Below are 12,505 nucleotides of genomic sequence, written 5' to 3'. Positions count from 1 at the left end.
GGACAATACCTACAACCACGATTACCGACACTAACAAGCTGATCTACAATACGGCAGCAGTGATCAGTGAGATGCTTGGCTACAAGTTGAACAGCCACAAGGGGCAGTACCCTCCATGGAGAAGGAGGCTAGAGGCCAAGATCAAAGTAGCACGGAGGGAGGTTAGCCAACTAACGGAGTTCCAGAAAGGTGCGACAAAGAAGGTGCATAAGAAATACAGCAAGCTGTCCATACCTGAGGCCTTGGAAACTGCCAAGCAAAGACTCACAGCCTTGGCCAGCCGCTTGAGGAGGTACACCAGAGAGATAGAAGGCAGGAGAATAAACCAGCTGTTCTCCACAGAACCAGCAAAGGTGTACTCTCAGTGGCAAGGGAACAATAATAAGAGAACAGCACCACCAAGGCTGGAGACAGAGCAATACTGGAAGAGCATATGGGAGAAGGACGCAACCCATAACGGCAATGCTCAGTGGCTAGTGGATCTGAGGGCAGACCACAGCGACCTCCCAGGGTCCAGTAACCATCACAGTGGCAGATATCCAAGAAAGGGTCTCCAGTATGAAGAGTTGGACAGCACCAGGGCCCGACATGGTTCACGCCTACTGGCTAAAGAAGCTGACTGCACTCCACGAGCGTCTGGCAGCACAAATGAACCAGCTGCTAGTTAACGAGAGACACCCGGAATGGCTAACCGAAGGTCGGACGGTCCTGATCCCCAAGGACCCCAAGAAGGGACCGGTCCCCTCCAACTACCGACCAATAACCTGCCTCAGTACTACATGGAAGCTCCTGTCAGGCATCATATCGGCTAAGATGAACAGGCACATGGGTCAATACATGAGTGGGACACAGAAAGGAATTGGCAAGAATACCAGAGGCGCAAAACACCAGCTACTGGTAGACAGAACAATCAGCCGAGACTGCAAGACCAGACTGACCAACCTGTGCACTGCCTGGATTGATTACAAGAAGGCCTATGACTCAATGCCCCACAGCTGGATACTGGAATGCCTAGAATTGTACAAGATCAATGGGACCCTAAGAGCCTTCATCAGGAACTCAATGGGGATGTGGCGTACAACACTAGAGGCCAACTCCAAGCCCATAGCACAAGTCACCATCAAGTGCGGGATCTACCAAGGAGATGCTCTGTCCCCACTGCTGTTCTGCATAGGCCTGAACCCCCTCAGTGAGATCATTAACAAGACTGGCTACGGATACCGACTACGGAACGGAGCAGTTGTCAGCCACCTCCTGTACATGGATGACATCAAGCTGTATGCCAAGAGTGAACGAGACATCGATTCACTGATCCACACTACCAGGCTATACAGCAATGACATTGGAATGTCGTTCGGACTGGAGAAGTGTAGTCGGATGGTAACAAAGAGAGGGAAGGTAGTCAGAACTGAGGGGATTGAACTACCAGAAGGCAACATTGCAGACATAGAGGACAGTTACAAGTACCTGGGGATCCCGCAGGCAAATGGGAACCATGAAGAGGCCGCTAGAAAGGCTGCAACCACCAAGTACCTGCAGAGGGTCAGGCAAGTCCTGAGGAGTCAGCTGAATGGTAAGAACAAGATCCGGGCCATCAACACGTACGCCCTGCCCGTGATCAGGTACCCTGCTGGGGTAATAGGCTGGCCAAAGGAGGAGATAGAAGCCACTGACATAAAGACAAGAAAGCTCCTTACCATGCATGGAGGGTTTCACCCCAAGTCCAGCACCCGGAGGCTGTACGCTAAGCGGAAGGAAGGGGGCCGGGGACTGGTGAGTGTCAGCACCACAGTCCAGGATGAGACAACGAACATCCAAGAATACATTGGGAAGATGGCCCCAACTGACCGAGTGCTCAGTGAATACCTCAGGCAGCAGAAACCCAAGAAAGAGGAGGGAGACGAGGAACCATCATGGAAGGACAGGCCCCTGCACGGTATGTACCACCGGCAGATAGAGGAGGTGGCTGATATCCAGAAATCCTACCAGTGGCTGGACAAAGCTGGACTGAAAGACAGCACAGAGGCACTAATCATGGCAGCACAAGAACAAGCTCTGAGTACAAGATCCATAGAGGCTGGGGTCTATCACACCAGGCAAGACCCCAGGTGCAGGCTGTGTAAAGATGCCCCAGAGACAATCCAGCACATAACAGCAGGGTGCAAGATGCTAGCAGGCAAGGCATACATGGAACGCCATAACCAAGTGGCCGGCATAGTGTACAGGAACATCTGTGCCGAGTATAATCTGGAAGTCCCGAGGTCAAAATGGGAGATGCCCCCAAGGGTGGTGGAGAATGACCGAGCTAAGATCCTGTGGGACTTCCAGATACAGACGGACAAAATGGTGGTGGCTAACCAACCGGACATAGTGGTGGTAGACAAACAGAAGAAGACGGCCGTAGTGATCGATGTAGCGGTTCCGAATGACAGCAATATCAGGAAGAAGGAACACGAGAAGCTGGAGAAATACCAAGGGCTCAGAGAAGAGCTCGAGAGGATGTGGAGGGTGAAGGTAACGGTGGTCCCCGTGGTAATCGGAGCACTAGGTGCGGTGACTCCCAAGCTAGGCGAGTGGCTCCAGCAGATCCCGGGAATAACATCGGAGATCTCTGTCCAGAAGAGCGCAGTCCTGGGAACAGCTAAGACACTGCGCAGGACCCTCAAGCTCCCAGGCCTCTGGTAGAGGACCCGAGCTTGAAGGATAAACCGCCCACAGGGGCGTGCTGGGTGTTTTTTTTTTTTTATATATATATATATATATATATATATATATATATATATAAACGTCCAACACAGACTCCACCAACCATATCTTTTTCAATTTAAGAAGCCTACATCAATTTAATTTACAGGTTGATGATTTTAATTTGGTGGTCAACCAAAACACGCCATTGCTGCAGCAGCTCTTTTCACCTTCTGGCTTCTTTAAATCGCTCGTGCATAAAAGCCCAGTCTGTTCTGAGCGACATAAAAAAAACATTGTTTGCATATTTTTATGAACATAGCATAGTGAGGTTTAGTTACACAAAACTGGTAACTAAACCTCACCATTCATGTGCACACATTCAAGCCAGAGCCATAAACAAGTCACAACATTACAGGATGGCGTTAATATTTCCTGGATTATATGTGTTATATTGTCATGGATTACTCACAAACAAGCCATCTGAGGACAGGTCAGAGACATGAAAATACAGTAACCCAGACACTGATTTCCATATCAGATGTAAAGTTTCTGACAGTCTGCCTGTTTTGCAGTTATTTCTGTTTTGTTTTGGTTTTTTTAAACATAGCTTTATGGACATGCGAGCAAGGCAAAGGTTAACTACATACATATTATCTTTTGTGACTTTGCAGACCTTTTGCATGCACAAAAAATTATGTAAAATGTTAAATGGTACATTAAAGATCGTAAAAATTGATATGGCTAAACAAGATATTTCAGGTCTTAAACAGTTTTAGTTCTTGCCAATAAAATAACTCAAGTTTAAAAATATCTCTTTTCCCTGATGTATTCAGAGGTTTATTTTTCACTGCTTTAACATCGCATAAAATAGAAATTACAAAAATCTAAACAATCTGTGACGATGTTTGAAACCAAATAATAAATGCATGCTTTTATGGGGTGGTATAGTACTTTTAACAAGGTGAGACAGATGGTGTTCTCACTTCACTGAGATCCTGGAACACTGATATTCAATGCCACGTGTAAACCATGAGGAAATATCCTAAATCCCACGTAAATGTTTCAAAGAGTTTAAGAAATACAAAGGTGGATCCTGTTTTTTTTTTGTTTTGTTTTTTGTAAAAAAAAAAAAAAAAAAGGACCAAAAGATAATCATATGCTGGACGAATAATCAGATTTCTTCTCTTCTTTTTTTCGTCCAAGTGTTCCCAGCTGGTATGAAAACAAAAGCTGGTAAATTACAGCAGAGCTCAGAGCCGAGCACGGTCATGCTTTGCCAAAAAAAGCATTTCAGATCTCCCTGATATCTTTATCGCCAGTAGTTCTTGTCAGGAGACGTAACACTTCTTGGAAAGTTTGTTTAAATTCAAATTTTGGCATAACCAAACCCACGATCGCAGATACTTACCGTTTGTCCTGATATCTGATTTTATTTAATCATTTTAAGAAATACAGCAATGTTCAATTGATAGTTTTCTGTAATTCAAATTCTTTGTCAGTTGCACATAAAGGCTGTTTTCCAAACCACGACAATAGCAATTTGACAAAAAAAAACAACAACAAACAAAAAGCCTTATCTCAGGGTCCGCATGTTTTTTTCCAGTGCTTTCAGCCACATCCCGTGGTCTTCCATTAGTAGACAGGAAATGTTCCGCTTTAATAAAAGCTATTTTGGTATTCCATTCGTGAAGTTAAAATCAATTTTAAATATTTCACAGCATTACTACAGAGAGATATACACACAGATTTGAAATTTTGCAGTAGATTTAATTTCGATTTACTACCACTAAATTGTATTTCAAGTATCGATGCCCCCAGATTGCCAAAGAAAATGTTGGCTTGATTGGTTAAATGGATTTTTGCAATACTTAGCGCAAGTAACAGCAAACTGTATCCGTGTCATGTAACATTGTTCGATAAGTCCTATTTATTTTGTTTTGCTTGTAATCCGAGCATGTATAACTAAAAATAAATCAAATCTAAAAATCTAACACACTGAACTCTTCCACTCGAGGTCAGGGGAAAGACAACAAACAGTAGGCGCGATGAGCGGCAAATCTCGCCTGGGCTGGTTCCTCCACTACACGTGGGGCTTCTCTGGCTGCAAGCACAGAAGGGAGGCCATTTTAAAAATCACAGCAGGGGGAGAGTGGATTGTGAGGTGAAGCTTGCTGCTGCTACTTCCCACATTAAAAGGCTGATGGTCTCCTCTTGGTACAAAAACACCTTTGGCTTTAAGTTCCATTAACAGAGCGGGAGTGAGGACATTTTTTTTCCTCTTTCAATGTGCCAGGCTAAAGCATTGCCCTGCAATGATTGAATCATGGCCATAATAGCAGAAGGCAGAGGCCTGCTGTGCGGCTGAGTTCTTCCTGTTCTCCTTGCTCAGCGTGGGAACAGCCATGGATAGAATCTGCCCTGGAATCAGCACACAAAAGAGGCCATGAAAGCAACAGGACCAGAGCAGGTAGTAATTGCTCCTTTCTGCTGAAATGCTCCGTCAGTTTGAAAAGGAGCATGGCTTGTGGTGCAAGGCTTTCAGTTTGACAACGGTGAAGGGGTGACGCTTATCTAACCCAACCTACAAGAAAGGCTTTTGCGCCATCGTGGGATGAGAGCGTGGGTCAGCTGAGGGTGAAAACACAGGGAAAACACATACCCAACACAGATGCTTTACTACTATTATACAAGGCCAAGTCTGAGTTGAAAGGGTAAACAGGCAAATCAATGAGATGGCAGGTGACTTGCCCTGCACAACATGGTAGCTACAGTAGCACAGCTTGCCTCTATTCAGCAACTTTCTTATTTCTTTTCTCTTCAGTTTCCTTGGTGCTGAAATATAAAACAGGGTTTTTAAGTTCCACGGCATGCTGATGTAATTTTCTGCTCTCACTAGCTAATGTGGCCTTGGCTTCAGCAGTGATTAAAGCCCATCAATACCCAGCCCAGCCAACAAACAAATTGATTAATGAAAATTAGACCTCAGACTTTTCCACTATGAAAGTCAGGAAGGTCTTGACTAATGGAGGGCTCTGGAAAATCTGTCAGGGAACAAATGCACTGCTGCTCACTTGTTCCTTAGTTTAATTCAAATCTCTGGTACAGTGTCTAAGCTTTCATTATCCCAACGTAGGTAAGAAGTGTTAGAATTTGGTCGTATTTTATCAAAGCTGCTGCTTCAATTAATGATCAGGTTTAACTAGCACATTAACTAGCAGGCATACTGCCAGAGCCCAATTATCTAAATACCCACATAAATTTAAGAAAACACACTTGCAACATTAGTACCTCGTGCATTTTTAGTCATATCACATTACAATTCTTGGTAAATAGAAGGGTTTTTTTCTAAGCACTTTAATGACGTTTCATGCCTCCTCCTGCAGTTTAAGACCAACATGCCTCCTTAAAGTGCTCGGAAAGATTACAAAAAGTTATTACTTCAAATCTCCACATGGCATGGTAAATGGGGGCAAGGTAAACAAACATTATCCAACTTGCTGGTTAGTACTGATTTCAAATTAGTCAACCTTCTGAGTCCTTCTGGATAAATGGCAGAGAGTGGTGAAAAGGAAACCAGAGCACTGATGAATGATTAAATACAGAACTCATTCCTTTTAAGAGGCATTTTATTCTTTCTTCATAAAACTGTGATGGCATCGTTAGATAACATCTCTTGATTTCATTATACTGTGAATTATTCCACTAGTCACACCCCTTTGATGTTAACGAACTGAATGTTAAATAACTTCTAGATTGAGTTGACTGGCCAGTTGATCAGGGGAAAAAAAAAATTAACTCCGCAGAAAGAGGTGAGGTTCAATCGGTTAGGCATTCTTATTGTTTCAACAGGCTGGTCCTAGAGGTAATTACACAGGAATTACATATGACAGGCAGGTCTGTCAACAACCTTTGACGTTGCTTATCATTTTGAAAAAAATAATCCGCCTAGCGTGAGTCATTTATTAAAAAGGTTGCTGCTGGCTATTTCAACACATAATCCTTACGTGCGCACTAGTGTCTTTAGCAGGTGGCTTGCTTCATTTATGCATTTGCTAGAATTAAACTTTAGAGGCCTTTTCTATGTCCAAGAGATAAGAAAGAATATAACACGTAACATCAGTACCACAGTGGTTCAATGCAAAACATAAATTTATATATTAAAATAACATTGAATGGTTTTTTTTAAGATTTTTGCCACTTTATTTTACTTTTTGAGTGTTCTGCTTCCTTGATAATTAAAATAAGTAAATATTCAATAATTAAAAGACCAGTTGCTGAAGATGGTCCCCTGTAGAAGATGTGAACTGCTGCTTTTGAGCCTCATGTAAGATTCACCAATGGAGAGCTGTTGAGAGCTGGAGCTGGTCAATGTTGAGCACTGCAGAGCAAAGCGCTGTGTGGAAGTCCACAAACATGCCAGCTATCACCAGTTGTTGGATTGACAGCGGCAGGTTGGAGAGTTTTAACACGTCGTCCAACCCCAGCCCTAATATGAACTAATTAGCTGACTAAATTCAAATGAAATTAATGAATAACTCAGTCGGTTCAGTCATTTATCATCAAAACATTTTCTTCTCACAGCTTCTCCAAAGGGAGGATTTGCAGCTTCTCATATTGAAAATTAAATTAACATTTTAAATTAATTTATTATTTGGCCAATTCACAATTTTCAAACACTTAACTAAACTTTTTTTTTTAGTTAAGTATGAAAAAACAATCAGCAGCCTCAGCATTAATGCAATTGCATGCGTTGATACATATAAGGACACGTCCTACGAAGCCATCAAACTGAATGTTTAAATGCTGTACACACAAGAAACCACAGGGCTGTGTATTTAAACACGTTCAGCTATGTCACTGTGCTTCTGACAGACACCGACAATCTGCAATGTCTGGAAAATGCGCCGGCTGACTGCCTGTGTTTGCAGTTCAGCAGGAAGCTGCACCAGGAGAGAATGATTGTACTTCCTCAAATTTGCAGAAGCAAAGAGAAGGAGGGGGCACACTCCCCCCACTGTGTTTTGACTGTGTCCAACAGAGCACACGATGGGAGCACATGGTAGAGCTCTGGCATGGAAAACCTCAACCAAACCTGGTTTTGTTCGTTTTGTTTTTCCCCATGTTCTCAATCTCAACTCTTAATTTGGATTCAGCAAAATTTATTTCAAGATAATTCATTTCAACGATAAAAGTCATCTCTGTAAGTTCTATCCTAGCTTGGATGGTGTTTTGACTGGGAATGAGAGCTATGTACAGATTTGCCGGCAGTCACAGTTCTCAGGGACACAAAAGCCCATTATGACAGTTGAGCCTATACTGTAAGTTATCTGAAGCATAAGCCTCTTTTCATTGAACAAGTCCGGTTACAAAATAAATTTTGCTCAATTCATGGGTTGTATTCCTATATGGCCACACAAGCATAGGGGAGAGTACTTTGAGACTCTATTGCACACCTAAGAGCAACTATTTTGCCTCCTTTTAAAGGTGCACCAGAGTGCAGCAGTGGAATAAACTTCTGAAGGAGATGGCAATGTTTTATATAGGACCTCTGATAATGTCAGAATCAGGATTACAGCCAGCAGGGTCACACCTCACAATCTCGCATGGAAGTAAAAGGATAAGAGAGATAAGGTGATGCATTAGTAAGGGGGATAATCGCTGCCTGGACATTTTGATAATGTCAGAAACACAAAAAGCATTTCTTTCAATCAGTCCAACTTCAGATTTTACTCACATATCTTTTTAAAAAGATATGGCTGATGTAAACGTTAGTGTTTTTAGTACAAAACCTAAGCTAGAGATTGGGGGAGAACAGCATACAATACAGGTGTTAAGCTAGGGATGCTGCAGTTACACCCAAACCTGTGACCACCTTTACGTCTTAGACTTAAACTATACTAGAGAATTAAACTGGGATACTGGCAGCTTCAAAACAGCGGCAAACTTTCAGGCAGCTATCACATTTAAGATGTTAGACCAAAGGAAAGCTGAGGGAGACCAGGAGAAGATCTGATGTTGGCAGGTCCAGTTTTCTGGATGACGTTCTGACTCTGTTTTGAAGACTGATTTCACTTGAGAGTTGTAATTTGTTACTTCTTAGAACTTAACTTTCATGTCTTGATGCACGACATGTTCATATTAAGATTAAAAAAGCAAGATAAAATCTATTTTCGGTCTTAAGTAGTAAATAAGCAAATTCTTCTGTGAATTTTAACAAGGTTTTTTTTATATATTTTTTTTTTTTAGCTTTCTGATTTGATGTTACTTGAAATGAGGAATTTAGTTGCAATTCGTGATACTTTTATATATTCATCAGTGGTTTAATGCCCACAGTCAGTTCTGCCCTCCATCTCCATATTACCTGTCTTATCAGGACAAACACTCATCTGTGGTGTAAGCTTCTAAGGCGAACATGCCCTACTGACAAAGACTCACAGAGAACACCTAATCTGTTCTCCTCTGGCTGCTGCGACGCTCGCTAGCACCCTTACCTGGACTGGCTCCCTGGAGAGCCACTGACACCTTTTTGGCAATCTGGACTTTACCTGCAGGCATTGTTGAACCGCTCATCTGCCAGTGTTGCGGTGCATTCCTCTGCTGCACTAGATAATGATGTAATAGATAACTGTTCCTCCTGCCTCCTGACATGCCAGACTCCTCTCTAGGGACATATTCTCATTGTCTTGCTGCCCTCTAATCCCAATCACCTGCCTCTCTGAGATGCTGTGCGTGGGAAAAGAAGGCAGACGGGCCCCTTCTGATTTCAAGCAAAACTCAGAGCTGACTTGACAGCAGCTTTATTTGGGTTTATTGATGCCATCATTACGGGCTGCTTCCACGAGTAAAATGGTTTCCGGGTTTCAGGGGGAAATTAGAAGTTTGATGGCACTCTCTCCCGGGAGAGAAGCAATTACGCACGGCAATGAGAGCACAATTGTCGGAAATGGGCTCATGAAAGAGACATAAAATAATTCAACAGCCGCGATAGCTTAAAGGATATGAGGGAAAGCGTCCGATGTGGTTTTTGATAAAGAAACACAATTTCACCAATCACTACAGTTTTCCTAGAGCAAAAACTGCGCTCTTCTCTCTTCATCTGCCCACTTTCTCCGCAATGTAAACCTGTCATTTAACACGTAAACGAAATTGATGGCGCAATAAAAGTTGCCAATAAACTAAACATGCGTTCTTTTCATGGAATGAAATTGCTTTGAAGAAATGAAGAGAAATCACGTCAAAACCCGGCTGACACTTGTCGTAAATCGTTTCTGACAGCTCTTAATGGAGTGTTATTACTGTTGCGCACAACGCTCAAATCCACCAGCTGAGAGATGCTGTTTACTGAAGGTCTGTGGGACTGAAACGTGCGAGCACGCAGTGAGAAGTGAGCTCTGACTGTGGCACTGGCATTAACTTAGCAAACTACACGAAGAACTGTTTTCTTGATACAAACACTGACAGACACTTGGGAGGTTTTACACGAGCACCGTGCACATCCTCCTCAGAGTTACCACAACCACGGCTCTGTGGCAGTTTTTCAACTCCGACACAAACATGCAAACACCACAACAACAAACAACACGGCGACTGGACACGCAGTTGCCAGAACTGCCCAAACACAGGAAGAGGCAGGAAAAAAATGAGGCAAACGTGAAATGCGGACACAAGCTGGTAAAGAGTGACTTACCCGGGCAGTGTCCACATCTGTTGGATGAGACGGGAGATTCAAGCGTTACACTTCGTTGCATTCAACGCGTTCAGGCGGTTTGGACGAAGATTAACTCTCCGCCGAGCGCGGTGGACTACCAATTAAAACAATTCTTCCTACTTGATGTACAATGTAACTATTTAGTTATGGCAAATGGTGCCTAATCTATCCTGAGTGGCATTGCTTTAAGATTGACAGGTGCGCGACCAATGGGGGGCGGCTGTCCGCGATGCCTCGACCAATGAAATTGTCGGTGCGGAGTTACTGGAAGGTGAGCTGAGAAGTAGGAAGGGCTGATGGCGACATCATGTGTTAAGAGTTTATATCCCTCCGCTTGTCTTGTTTTGAGAGCAAAGACACTCTCACTGCTTGTTATTGTGGGCTACATTAACCGGAAAATTGGAGCTTATGCGACTTAAGCATATTTTGATTGTTTTTTAATTCTTGCTTTAGTTGCTTTGAATTCCCCCCTTTCCCAGATCTCCCACCATTTAGGAGATTTTCGTATAATTTTCGCGGGGAAACGAATAAAAACAAACGTTTTAAATTATCGAGTGCCATCTTTTTCTCTCGCACAATAGATGTTTAGGTTGTACATTTACCTAGAAAGGCCAAAATACTGCCTCTTTTCAATATCCAGTCCCTGGATAAATGTTAGGCTACGTCCTTTATTTGTTCTATTCGCATAGGCAGTCCTATTATACATGTTGCAATTAAATGAATAAAAATTAACTATTTGATTTCCGCGTGGAAAAGTTGTGTTTGTACTGGGTGTCCACCGAGTGGGGTTCAGTAACTTTCCGCCGCCCTACTTAACCGTTCTTGGCGGAGGAACACGATGTTTACAGTGGGGACATAGGGACGTTACCTTGACACATGTAGTCAGTTGGCGCTTGTGGCGGAGCAGCGGGAGAAACACCTGCATGAAGATTACTTTTGCACCCTCCCGATTAGACTTCTTTCTTTCTATGTTAAAACATTTTACTCTTTCCAATTTCAACGGCGTGTGTGCGTTAGACCACGTCACGTTACGTCAGCACGGCGCAAATGGCTTGGCTTCGAGAAGTCGGCTAATAAGGCTCGTGCATGAGATAGCGTTACGACTACAAAAGGTGACGTCACGGTCCTGTAAAGTTAGTTCAGCGGTTTGTCAGTAACTTTTTAATACCCGTGAAATTATAAAATGGAATAAAGTCCGACTTAGAGACGTAGAAAATAGACTTTAAAAAAAAAGACCCACTTTGATGAATTTTCTGTGTCATACAAACTAATAAAAAATCTGCAAAATGCCTGCAAAGTAACTGACAGCTAAAATGTTCATTAAAATGTAGTCCGGGCGAAATATAAAGTACTTGGCAAGAAATAATACTTCTCTAAATGTTGGGATGAATGTAATTTGTTACTTTCCAGCATTTAATAAATCAGTGGAATGTCAGGTAAAATAATTTAAAATAGAATAACAAAAAAGAACTGAAGATGAACAAAACATATGATGTAGCATACCAGCATATACCATCTGCATGCCAAGAGTGTGTGAGTGTATTCCTGTACACGGGCCCACACCTGAATGTGATGTGTGGGCGTCATGCAGAGGGAATGTGCCACACAATCTGGACTACACTGTCACATTGCATGGTAATGCCACATATGACAACAGCAGCACACAGCAGGGAGTGGACAGCTGACTTCTCTCACACAGCAGCAAGATGGAAATGCTTCCCACAAGGGGAAGGAATTTGTGTTCAGGAATCTTCTAGTTTGCAGTGTTTTATCTCAGTGAAACTTGCTGATGTTGAGCAACAATATTTCACATAAAAACATACTGAGGGAAAGTAAGGCCGAATAGCTGGTAAAGCTTATTATACAACATCACAAATCTTAAGATGAAGATAAGATTTCCTTGTTACTGATAAAGTTGAATAAGGAAGAACCAAAGTGATGAATTAACAAACACTAGTAGCAGTATAGTGACAACAGCTCAGACACTAAGAGAGGGAGTGACAGAGAGAGAGATTACCCAGTGTTTTCTGCTTTACATAAGAGGCTTATACGGTGGGGTTTTTCAGAGGAGAATTGCAGTAGTCAGATGGACGTCCCGCTGTCCTCCTC

The 12,505-nt window shown here is 42.8% G+C and overlaps 1 protein-coding gene across 13 annotated transcripts in view; it reads right to left on the bottom strand.

The window, feature by feature from the left end:
* The window catches only part of mef2d (myocyte enhancer factor 2d), a 103,937-nt gene extending 93,345 nt beyond the window's left edge, over nt 1–10,592 (bottom strand). For 12 of the 13 annotated variants that reach the window (XM_080308095.1, XM_080308100.1, XM_080308097.1 and 9 more), the window contains exon 1: nt 10,376–10,592. The gene's annotated coding sequence lies outside the window, so the exon portion shown is untranslated. The remainder of the gene's footprint in view (nt 1–10,375) is intronic. The other variant, XM_080308096.1, reaches the window with a different exon arrangement.
* Between the last annotated feature and the right edge of the window lie 1,913 nt (nt 10,593–12,505).

This window comes from Astatotilapia calliptera, chromosome 11, assembly GCF_964374335.1.
Source record: "Astatotilapia calliptera chromosome 11, fAstCal68.1, whole genome shotgun sequence".
Lineage (NCBI taxonomy): Eukaryota > Metazoa > Chordata > Actinopteri > Cichliformes > Cichlidae > Astatotilapia > Astatotilapia calliptera.
This window is presented reverse-complemented; position numbering and strand designations above follow the sequence as displayed.